We start from the raw sequence: 12,475 nt of genomic DNA, 5'->3' as shown, positions 1-12,475 counted from the left end.
CCAAATTCAGACTTAAATTGAAGAAAGTGGGGAAGACCTCTAGACCATTCAGGTATGACTTAAATCAAATCCCTTATGACTATACAGTGGAAGTGAGAAATAGATTTAAGGGTCTAGATCTGATAGACAGAATGCCTGATGAACTATGGACGGAGGTTCGTGACATTGTACAAAAGACAGGAATCAAGACCATCCCTAAGAAAACGAAATGCAAAAAAACAAAATGGCTGTCTGAGGAGGCCTTACAAATAGCTGTGAAAAGAAGGGAAGCAAAAAGCAAAGGAGAAAAGCAAAGACATACCCATTTGAATGCAGAGCAAGGAGAGAAAAGAAAGCCTTCCTCAGCCATCAATGCAAAGAAATAGAGGAAAACAATAGAATGGGAAAGACTAGAGCTCCCTTCAAGAAAATTAGAGATACCAAGGGAACATTTCATGCAAAGATGGCCTCAATAAAGGACAGAAATGGTATTGACCTAACAGAAGCAGAAGATAATAAAAAGAGGTGGCAAGAATACACAGAAGAATTGTACAAAAAAGATCTTCATGACCCAGATAATCACAATGGTGTGATCACTCACACTCACCTAGAGCCAGACATCCTGGAATGTGAAGTCAAGTGGGCTTTAGGAAGCATCACTATGAACAAAGCTAGTGGAGGTGATGGAATTCCAGTTGAGTTATTTCAAATCCTGAAAGATGATGCTGTGAAAGTGATGCACTCAGTATGTCAGCAAATTTGGAAAATTTGGCAGTGGTCACAGGACTGGAAAAGGTCAGCTTTCATTCCAATCCCAAAGGAAGGCAATGCCAAAGAAAGTTCAAACTACTGCACAATTGCACTCATCTCACAAGCTAGCAAAGTAATGCTCAAAATTCTCCAAGCCAGGCTTCAGCTGTGAACTATGAACTGTGAACTTCCAGATGTTCAAGCTGGTTTTAGAAAAGGCAGAGGAACCAGAGATCAAATTGCCAACATCTGCTGGATCATCAAAAAAGCAAGAGAGTTCCAGAAAAACATCTACTTGTGCTTTATTGACTATGCCAAAGCCTTTGACTGTGTGGATCACAATAAACTGTGGAAAATTCTTCAAGAGATGGGAATACCAGACCACCTGACCTGCCTCTTGAGAAACCTGTATGCAGGTCAGGAAGCAACAGTTAGAACTGGACATGGACCAACAGACTGGTTCCAAATAGGAAAAGGAGTATGTCAAGGCTGTATATTGTCACCCTGCTTAGTTAACTTATATGCAGAGTACATCATGAGAAATGCTGGGCTGGAGAAAGCACAAGCTGGAACCAAGATTGCTGGGAGAAATATGAATAACCTCAGACACCCAGATGACACCACCCTTATGGCAGAAAGTGAAGAAGAACTAAAGAACCTCTTGATGAAAGTGAAAGAGGAGAGTGAAAAAGTTGGCTTAAAGCTCAACATTCAGAAAACCAAGATCATGGTATTTGGTCCCACCACTTCATGGTGGATAGATGGGGAAACATTGGAAACAGTGGCTGACTTTATTTTGGGGGGCTGCAAAATCACTGTAGATGGTGATTGCAGCCATGAAATTAAAAGACGCTTACTCCTTGGAAGGAAAGTTATGACCAACCTAGACAGCATATTAAAAAGCAGACACATTACTTTGCCAACAAAGGTCTGTCTAGTCAAGGCTATGGTTTTTCCAGTGGTCATATATGGATGTGAGAGTTGGACTATAAAGAAAGCTGAGTACCAAAGAATTGATGCTTTTGAACTGTGGTGTTGGAGAAGGCTCTTGAGAGTCCCTTGGACTGCAAGGAGATCCAACCAGTCTATCCTAAAGGAGATCAGTCCTGGGTGTTCACTGGAAGGACTGATGTTGAAGCTGAAACTCCAGTACTTTGGCCACCTGATTCGAAGAGTTGACTCATTTGAAAAGACCCTGATGCTGGGAAAGATTGAGGGCAGGAGGAGAAGGAGATGTTAGAGGATGAGATGGTTGGATGGCATCACCGACTCGATGGACAAGGGTTTGGGTGGACTTCAGGAGTTGGTGATGGACAGGGAGGCCTGGCATGCTGCGATTCATGGGGTTGCAAAGAGTAGGACATGACTGAGCAACTGAACTGAACTGAACACAAACATAAATGCAAATTATGAAAATTAAGGCTGATTGCTGAAGAGATAAATCTTCATCTTACAGTTACTAAAAGAATAACAATAACAAAAGCAGATAGAAGTAGAAATTATCTAGAAAAGCAGGAATTTCAAAGTTAGAAATAAATACACAGAAGAGAAAATATAAATGGTTGACTTTGAAAAGACTATTAAAGCTGATAAAACTGTTAAGAGAGAAAAAGGAAGTCATTGCTACTAAACTTGTAGACATAAGGGAACAATAAGTGAATCTCTTAAACACAAATATTTTAGAGGAACTGAATAATTTGTCCCAATAATGATTTTGGGGGTGCGGGGGTGTGGAATGAACTAGTCTACAAGCACTAAATTGTTTCAAGTAAGAATTTTAAAATCTCCCTGCAAAGAAAGTTCCAGGACTAAAAAATGTTCATTAGAAGAAATGGCTCCTGAGCAAAGAAATTCCAAAAGAATTAAAAGATGCCACATTTTCTCCAATTTATTGTATGAGTTTAGACTAAAGCCAAACTCTCCAAAAAAGACAATGTAACAAACAGAAGTTATAGGACTGTCATTGCTGAATATAGCTGGAATTTAAAAATACTGAATCAAGTAATGTGTTACAAAAGTATGTGAAAATAAAGAAAAATAAGGAAAAAAAGTACATGGAAAGTGTTAAATACTGAATCAAAATAATATAGTAATAATGTATGTAAGAAGCAATCACTTAGTCATGTCCATCTCTTTGGGATCCAATGGGACATATAGCCTCTCTGTTCATCGAACTCCCTAGGAAAGAACACTGGGACAGGAAGAAGGGAATAAGGAGTTCCTCCTGACCAATAGATTGAACAGGCAAATTTTTTACCATTTGAATCACCAAGAAAGCTCATTGAATGCTATGACAAAATTGGTCTTATCTTGGAAAATAGTTGATGATCTTTAGAAAATAAATTAATTTAATTAGCCACATTAACTGTGTAGAGGAGGAAAATAATAATTACTACACAGAATATGGGGTTCCAAAGTCACTGTGGACGGTGATAGCAAGCCACACAATTAAAAGACGCTTGCTCCTTGGAAGGAAAGCTATGACAAACCTAGACAGCATATTAAAAAGCAGACACATCAATTTAGTGACAAAGGTATAGTCAGAGCTTATGGTTTTTCCAGTAGTCATGCAGGGATGTGAGAGTTGGACCATAATGAAGGCTGAGCGCGAAGAAATGATACCTTCGAATTGTGGTGTTGGAGAAGACTCTTGAGAGTCCCTTGGACAGCAAGGAGGTCAAACCAGTCAATCCTACAGGAAATCAATCCTGAATATTCATTGGAAGGACTGATGCTGAAGTTGAAGGTCCAATATTTTGGGCACCTGATGCAAATAGCCAACTGTTTGGAAAAGACTCTGATGCTGGGAAAAATTGAAGGCAGGAGGAGAATTGGACAACATAGGATGAGATGGTTGAATGGCATCGCCGAATTCAATGGACATGAACTTAGGCAAACTCGGAGAGACAATGAACAGGGAAGCCTGGCGTGCTGCAGTCCATGGGGTCGCAAAGAGTCGGACACGAATTAGCGACTGAACAACTAAATATATATAGTATTGTTGACACATATTTCCAGGTACAGGATATCCTTCCTGGAACACCGATGGGCTCACAGGACACTCAGAGGCCGAGGTGGCTGACGATGTTAAATTTATCACAGCCTCCGGCGCACAGACTCAGAGACCTCTCGCCACTACTGCGCAAGACCCCGTCTTCGCATCCCCGCTCCGTCCTGGCGGATTCCTCCCCGCAGGCTTTCCCCTACCTTGGGCCGCTGGCGCCTCCGGGGACACCGTGGGGGGGGGGGGGGGGGTCGGCCAGGCCCGCAGCTGCTGTCTTGATTCTCGCTCCCTGGTGGGTTGTGGCCCATCCGTCGGCCCAAACTCCACAGTGCGAATCAGCGACCTGATGGCTCTTTGGGTTGCTACGACCTTCTGGGAGAAAAACTGAAAACTAACAAGTCCAAATATTCTAAATCGAAGGCCCACAGAAATACTTACACATTGAAAGGTACGAACCCACCAGCGAGGTAGTTGCTGCCCTGCCAGCGGCCAAATGCTGCTCCATATACCCAAACACCTCAGAGCTTTGCAAAGCCCCAGTTGAGTCGTCACCTTACAGTCTTCTGTTCAGAACCACCTCGAGGTTTTCAGTTCTCCTTTTCCTGCTCCTGGTGGCCGAAACCGCGTAGTATTCGGACCTGACTGTGCAGTAGGCAAAACAAGGAGGAAGTGTGAAAAGTATTTGGCCAGTATGCATTGGCCGGGAATCGAACCCGGGTCCCCCGCGTGGGAGGCGAGAATTCTACCACTGAACCACCAATGCTTGCCACAAGCAGTCCTTTGACAGCTCTCTAGAAAGAATCTCCAGTGACCAAGGGCCTGGTGGTGGGGCAACAAAAGACTTCCCAAATAGGTGTTGTCTTTGGAAGACAGAACTCACAGACTGAAAGGCACTCAAAGCAAAGGCTTGCAAAAGAGAAAGACAATCAGGCAATAGCATGCAGTGGGGACCCCCAAATGAAAATATAGAAATATTGGTTTTGTTAGCTCACATTACAGCTCTGAGAAAGGCTCTTTCCAATCACAGAATAGACCCCTGAAGAAAAACATTGGAGATTCATCCAGATCCCTTGTTTATAACCCTAGACCTTCAACTGTCAACCTTAAATTTTACCTTAAAGAGTCTCTGCAATGGTCTTAAAGAGTCAGAGAAAATGGTCTAACTTGCCAGAATAGGCAAGTAAAAAAATATTTTTAATTAAAAATTTTATTTTTAAGACTTCAAAATATACAAGTTCAAAGGTTACTTTCCATTTACAGTTATTACTAAATATTGGCTATATTCATATGTCATACAATACCTCCTTGAGCCTATCTTATACCTAATAGTCTGAACCTTCCACACTCCCAACCTTATGTTGCCCCCCCCACTCACTGATAACCATTAGTTTGGTCTTTTTATCTTTTTGTTGTTGTTGTTATATTTACTAGTTTGTTGTGTTTTTTAGGTTCTGCCTATAAGTGATACCATACAGTATTTGTCTTTCTCTGAATGACTAATTTCACTCAGCTTAATGCCCTCCAAGTCCATCCATGGACTGCAAATGGCAAAATTTTGTTCTTTCTTATGGCTAAGTAGTATTCATTTGCCTCATTGTATCCTGAGTGACCTTGCACAGCCCAAATCTGAACATGCCTGTTGCCTAAAGCCACCCAGTATCCCCATATTCCTTCACTAAAATGTTTTATTACCTCTACAACATGTACTCTCCTTCTCCCCCTCCTTATCATTGAGATACCTCTTGCCAATCCCCAAGTCCAGCGACAGTGAAGTAACTTGATGTTCCAGGAACTCTCCCCCTTTCAGGGACTTGCTTCTCCCCACAGGGAGGCCTTTCACAACTCCCTCTTCATTCTTCAAACTCATCCTCATTCTTCAGGTCTCAGTTCAGAAGTTTCCCCTGGAGAGACTTTCCTGATTGCCGGAATTGAATATGTGATGTGTCCACTTTGTTTTTGACATTGTGTTCTAACATAATCACATTTTACCTGACTCTGTCTTCCAAAGACATATTTTCATAAGAAAAAGATTTATATTTCCCCCCAAAACCAAGACTAGGTATGTGAATAAAATATTTTCAAGAGATAGCACAGTGCCTAGCATAGTTTACAGTCTAGAGTTGTTAAACAAGGAAAGAGAGAGAGTGGGGAGCAAATAAAGGAAAGTTTCTCTCTTTCTCTCTCTCACACACACTAACAGATAAAGAAAAAATAAATTTAGCAAGACAGGCAGAATGATTAGTCTGCAAAGCATTGGAACTGCAGCATAACAACTGAAAAAGGTGGAGAATAAAATGATCAAAAATAGTTTTGCTTGAGTGTAATGTGGTAAAAAGATCTTGAGTGGATCTTCAGAGTTGAAAACAACTCAAGAGCTGGGAAGGAGAGGAGAAAGGTATGGTGTGGTGTGATGAAGAGAATAAACTTTGGTGTAAAAACTTCACTTATACTTTTGTGTAGGTCTCTGTAAGACACAAGAGTTTGAAAACTGGCCATTTTGATCCTTGGGCTTTTCTAAGGACTTAAAAGAGATGCTCAGGAGGAGAGAAACTCTGGGGCTCTGCAGTGATTGTGCATGGATTAGTGCTTGGCCTATACCAGGCTAATTGTTTAAAAAAAAAAGAAGAATAAAAAAGGGATAATTTGAATATCAGACAAGGCAAAGGGCAAAAGAAATTTATGTTAGACAGAAGAGTAGCAATCCAGCATCTACCCAGAATCAAATGCAATCATTCTTCTCTGCATGCCCTCCTTGAGTGACGAAAGAGGATGGGGCTAAAGGGAAATCTTGGAGCGAAATTTTCATTTATTCACCCTTTTGTAGGTCTCTCTCAAACACAAGAGCTTAAAAGCAAGGCCATTTGATTCTTGGCCTTTTTCAACAACTCAAGAGAGTATCTTATCTGGTTAATCATTAATTCTGAAGAGAATAGATTAAATTCACTTAGCTGTCCACTTGAATAAATTTTTGTTATAATTTATGTTACTGTTATTGAATCAGCAGAGGAGGATATTAAATTGCTTTAAAATTTTTTTTAAAAAAAGAAAGAAAGAAAAAGAGCCGTAGGAGAAGAGAGGCTTAATTGTCATTCAGATCTTCTGGAGTAACTCAGGCGCATCTCCAAATTTTGAGCCTCCCAAACTGTCTCTGGGTCCGGAATGCCTGTTTGGGGAAGAATTGGTGTTTGTCTCAAGAGTGAGGGGAAAGGGTTTGGAAGGCACAAAGCCATGGGAGGGCAAAGAAAATGCATCTTAAGTGAGGAAATGAAGTCCAGTATTTTGATTTGAATTTCACATCTTGATGGTGTTTCCTGACCTAAACCTCCTGTACAAACTTCTGTTCTGGGTGTGCTTTTGGGGCTTTGTTCTGCATTTCGAGTAAAGAGGCTTGTATAAACTAATTTTTTGAACTGGCTTTGCAACATCGTTCCTGTGACTCTTTCTAGTGATGCCGAGAACATGGGCTCAGAGGAAAGCACTGGTGGTTTAGTGGTAGAATTCTTGCTTCCCATCTAGGGGACTGGGGTTTGATTCCTGACTAATTCACAGCTTAAGATGCTGTGTTCCTCACCCTTTAAGGAACTGTCTTAGTTGGAAAAATTAGTTTTTGCAGCCCTCTGAAGCCATGAAGTGCTTCCAAACCGCTAATGCTGCAGACCCCTCCTGTTGGGAGTATGTCTTTGAAGCACCAAGTTTATCCCTCGAAACCTCTGAGGTTTGGAATTTTTGAAACTGAAACTTCATATCCTTTTTCCCATCCCAGTCTCAGACTACATCGCACTATGGAGTTTCGTACCCAAGAAACTTAGTGTCAAGCCTAAGGTCACATAGATTTTCTCCTACCCTATCTTCTGGAACTTTTATAATTTAGCATGTTCCTTTTTGGTCTATGAACTTGTTACATTTTGTGAAAAATGTAAGGTCTATGGAGATGCACTCAGAAATTGCAGAAGTGAGAGGAGGCAATTTTCTGCAGCTGTTGCTAGTGGCAAATAAGGTTATGGAACCGTGAGTGTTTAGATGTGGTAACTGGCAGCCATAATCTACTTTCTAGTCACCTTTTCAGTGCTCTTCAATGGCAGTAAATATTCCACTTTTCTATAACCTGCCTCACCGCTCCTCTCCACTCTTGCATACTAAAATTTCTAGGATAGAAAGCCATTGGTGTTGCCTTCCTTGACAATTTCCTGTCCATTACTCCTTTTCTTTCAATGGACTTTTATGCTCATATCCACAAATAACTGGTAGAATGGCATTTATATGAGCCTTTCCCAAAAGCTGTAGTTTGAAATTATCCAAATGTCCATTATTTGTGACATAGTTTTATATTGGCATAATGCCAAAATTAAGGTGTGAGAAATTCAATAACATACATATTTATCAAAAACATCACATTGCTTGTTAATAGCTAGATAGAAAAATTATATATTCATTCACATGAACTTGAAGAAAGAAGCCTCACCTGAATGAGCAGACATCAGAGTTAAGTATCAGAGGATGGATATGCATTACCTGGAAAGTATCAAGGGCCATGCTTGAATGATAAAAATTTTCTGTCTATCCTGGTGACAACTACACATTACAATATTAAAACAGCTGTCCATTAATGATACAAACATTTTGTTCTGTAAACACAATAATTTCCTTTCAGGATAAAAATGGGAGGTGGGATGTCAGAAAATCCCGAGTAGACCATGACCAGTTTGCAGTATACTGTAAACTCTTTAAAATCTGTTTTATTTTGTATTTAAAAAAAAAAGCATGACTGATACTTGAAATATTTCCACCAACAAACAAACAAAATCCCCATACAACTAGACAGTTTCTTTCGTGGAATATACATACAAGACTCATTTAGAGCTTGAACCTGATCTATAGATATTTTCTCTTAAATGGCGAGACCTGGAGCACTATAACCTAGTGACCTCCGTCTCCTGACCCTCCTCGTTTTGGCGGTCGGCGACCAGGCCAAGAGTTGTTTTGGTAGATACAATGCAAAACATAAACACTGCCGTGACTCGGATTCGAACCGAGGTTGCTGCGGCCACAACGCAGAGTACTAACCACTATACGATCACGGCGCGCCACTGTACGGCAGGCGAAGTGCGATATTGCTCTTTTAACATTGACAAATCCGTTCCAATTACTGTGCTGCTTTGTTGTTGGATAATTGCAGGCACTCCTGATTCTCTCTCACATCTTCCCTCCGTTACGCCCTCTCAAGTCTGTTGCATTTTTCATTTCCCCTGCGTCCAGTCCTTGTCTCTGCACGGGCTTGCAGAAGTTATCTTTGCTTTGTCCTTGCCTCCCCGGCTTCATTCCCGCCTCTTTATATTTCCGTTTTGATCAACCGTTCTCAAGCCCTCTTTCTGGCTCCCTTGGCCGGCTGAACGCCGGGAGAAAGGGGGCAACGCCAGGGGCGCAGACGGTCGAATGAAGGCAGAGCAAACGGGGAGGCAGCCCTGAGCCCACCCGGGGTTCAGCTTCCCTGGGGCCCGCTCGGATCAGGCCCGGAGCGTCTCCGGGGCTCTGCATCTGCGGCGAGTGTGGCGCCAGGCGCGGCGGGGACGCTCGGCTGCACTTCTGCTTTCGGAATCTCCCGACCCCAGGCTTCCCACAGGTTTCTCTGGTTTTCGGAGGCTTTGGAGCGGGTGTGACTGTTCCGAGAAGGGCGAGTGGCTCCTCCTAGAGGGGGAGGCTTGCTTTCTCTCTAAGGGAATGAGGTGGGGGAGGGGGAATGGGGTGGCACCGCCAGGTGTCTCTGTGGCGCAATCGGTTAGCGCGTTCGGCTGTTAACCGAAAGGTTGGTGGTTCGAGCCCACCCAGGGACGTTCCCTAACCTTTTTAGAACGAAAAGGGGTTGCGGTTATTTCTACCCTGTACATTCCCCTAAAGGTGCAGAAGTCCTCCATTACCCTTTTGTTCCCCGAATCTTATGCACAACAGGAGGACATAAGCGAGGACATCACTGATCCCCACGGAAGAGCTCTGGAGGAAAACAGGTCACTTGGAACCCAGGATTCTTCATCTCATCGTTATCCTCTGGGTTCCTTTTAGCAATGAAGTTTCTCCCATTGTTTGTACTAGTATTTATTGAACCCTTCCCATCTAACTTTGAAATTCAGTTGGCTTTATGCATTTTCTGTTACAATTAATAGGCATTCATCAATCTTGTGCACATGTCTATAGGACAGAGTTCTGGAAGAGTAACTGCTCCATCATAGTTTTGTATATGGTTTTGTATATGGTTCCATTCTCTCACCTTCGTCGGCCTATTAGCTATAACTGCTTTTTGTTATTTTAGCGATTGCTTGGAAATGGCAACCCACTTCAGTACCCTTGCCTGGAAAATCCCATGGATGGAGGAGCCTGGTAGGCTACAGTTCATGGGGTCGCAAAGAGTCAGAAACAACTGAGCGACTTCATTTTCATTTAGGTTTTACAACATACATCTGTAACTCACCACAGTCTGCCTTCATGCCATGTCACACCTTTTTACATTTCTCCCCTGCTGGCCTTTATGCTATTGTCATGCATGTTTACTTTGCCTATATTATAAACTCCACAATCTATCATTGTTACTTTTCTTTAAACTGCCACATGTTTTTAAAAAGGTTTAAACAGTAATGATAATACCAATAACAATAATAAATGTTGCATATTTCTCCCACAGATGCCATTTTTGTTGTTCATCAATTTGTATACATCCTTATTTCCATCTAGTGTGAGTTTCCTTTTTCCTGGAGAACTCCTTGAATATTTCTTGTAGTGTGGTTCTGCTGGTGATGAAGTCTTTCAACATTTGTATGTCTGTAAAATTTTCATTTTTATCTCTCCAAGACTTTGGGGGGGTGGGGTGGGCGGGGAGAAGAAGTGTAGAATTCTACATAAACTGTTTCCCCCACCTCAATCCTTTAAAGATGTTATACCACCATCATCTTCTCTCTTTTTTTTTTTTTCCTAACTGTATATAGCAGAGTTTATTTTCCCATTTCTTGATTCCTTTCAAAAAGTTTTTATTTTTAAATTGGGGTATAGTTGCTTTACCACTATCTTCTTATATCCTCTGCTTCTGATGAGAAATCTGATATAATCTTTTTGTTTTCTGGATGCATCTTCTCAGTATCCATGCTTCTTTTGAGATTCCTTCTTTTTCAGTGGATTTGAGCAGTTTAATTACAATGTATTAGGGTCCGTTTGGTTCCTTGGTTCAGTGGGCTTGTAATTTTAATTATGATTGGAATGTTTTCTGTCATTATTTCTTCAAAAATATTTTCTTTCATGAAATTTCCCCCCAGTGTTTTCAGGGACTCCAATTATATTAGACTTTCTAAAATTGCCCTACCCTTCACTTATGCATGCTATTAAAATTTTTTTTTGACTGTGGGAATTTCACTCTGGATATTTAAAAATTGATTGTGGCTTTGTGTTCCATAATCCTTTTTTTTTTTCCCCCTGCAATGTCTCATCTGTTGTTAATTCTAGCTGGTGAATGTGTCATCCCAGATATTTTATTTTTCATCTCTGAAATTTGGGTCTCATCTTTTGTCTACGTTCTACATCTCTCCTCAACTGGACTTATGTAACAGAGTCATAATAACTATTTTAATATCCTCTCTATAATTTAAAATCTGGTTCAGTTTGGATTGATTGATTATTTTCCTCCTTATGGGATATATTTTCCTGCTTCTTTGCATACTTGGTATTCTTTGGATGCCAGACATTGTCAAAGTTTTGTTTGGGGGAAACTGGCTATTTTGGCATTCCTATGAATCTTGAGATTTATTCTGGTGGATTGTTAAGTGACTTGTAATTACTTTCATGTTTTTGGACCTTGCTTTTATGAATTTTAGGTAAGTCAGTCTCGAACTGAGTGTTCCCATGAGTGAGGCAAAATTCCTGAGGTCTCTAGCCAATGGTCGATGAATGTTGAGTAGCCCAATATGGCTGGTGAGAGTGACTGAGATTTTCTGTCCTATGTGAGTACCAGACACAGTTCTATGATCTTTTCAGAATTTCTTTCCTTGGCATCATGCAATTTCTCTGGAAGTAGGCTCTGATCAGAACTCTGTTTACTATTTGAGGGAGATCTTTTTCATATGTCTGGATTCTCTCTTCCATCTCTCTCATCACTGGATCTTTGTCCTATGAATTCCAGCTACTTTGCTCTCCACAGGCTCTTAGCTTTATCTTCACTATCAAGGACTTGGCCTCAGATCTTATTCCCCATGCCCAACTTGCAAGCTCTGAAATCAGTAAGCTGAACCAATTGTAGGGCTCACCTTGTTTGTTTCTCATCTCTCTGAAATTTCTTTTTATTGCCTATTTCCAGTGTCTGGAAAGCTAGTGTTTCATGTCTTTCTTTCTTTTTTTTTTCCCCCTTGGAAGCAGGGAAGAAGGGGAGGGTATTTCAAGCAAGAAGATAAATACAATTTCTGTCACTCTACACTTGCCAGAAGGTGAAGGCATCTTTTTATGTTCCTAGTTGAGCTTCAGTAGGAGTTGTGTTTATTGATATTCCCATGTATTGTTCCAATCTGATGAAAGATCTTTTTCTTGTCAGTATGACAAGATTTCTATGCATCTATCTGTTCCTCCAAAATGGGGAATGGTGCCCTCCTAAGCAAGAAATACAACAGAAGGATAGTTTGGCCATTACCCACAGACACCCTACTGCATATGTTCAGCAACTAAACCTCCAAGATGGTTAGAAAGTCTTCCAACAACTTCCAATTGTTTTTG

At 41.1% G+C, this 12,475-nt stretch overlaps 3 non-coding genes across 3 annotated transcripts; 1 reads left to right on the top strand and 2 right to left on the bottom strand.

Annotated features, from left to right (window-relative positions):
- Positions 1-4,425: 4,425 nt before the first annotated feature.
- TRNAG-CCC (transfer RNA glycine (anticodon CCC)) lies at positions 4,426-4,496 on the bottom strand. Its single transcript has one exon. It is a non-coding gene; the product is annotated as a tRNA-Gly (tRNA).
- A 4,246-nt stretch (positions 4,497-8,742) lies between these two features.
- TRNAH-GUG (transfer RNA histidin (anticodon GUG)) lies at positions 8,743-8,814 on the bottom strand. The gene has a single exon. It is a non-coding gene; the product is annotated as a tRNA-His (tRNA).
- Positions 8,815-9,490: 676 nt separating this feature from the next.
- On the top strand, positions 9,491-9,564 carry TRNAN-GUU (transfer RNA asparagine (anticodon GUU)). Its single transcript has one exon. It is a non-coding gene; the product is annotated as a tRNA-Asn (tRNA).
- The last annotated feature ends 2,911 nt before the right edge of the window (positions 9,565-12,475 follow it).

The sequence above is a fragment of the Dama dama genome, chromosome 20, assembly GCF_033118175.1.
Source record: "Dama dama isolate Ldn47 chromosome 20, ASM3311817v1, whole genome shotgun sequence".
Taxonomy (NCBI): Eukaryota; Metazoa; Chordata; class Mammalia; order Artiodactyla; family Cervidae; genus Dama; species Dama dama.
The sequence above is the reverse complement of the archived record's forward strand: the minus strand, read 5'-3'. Positions and strand labels throughout refer to the sequence as shown.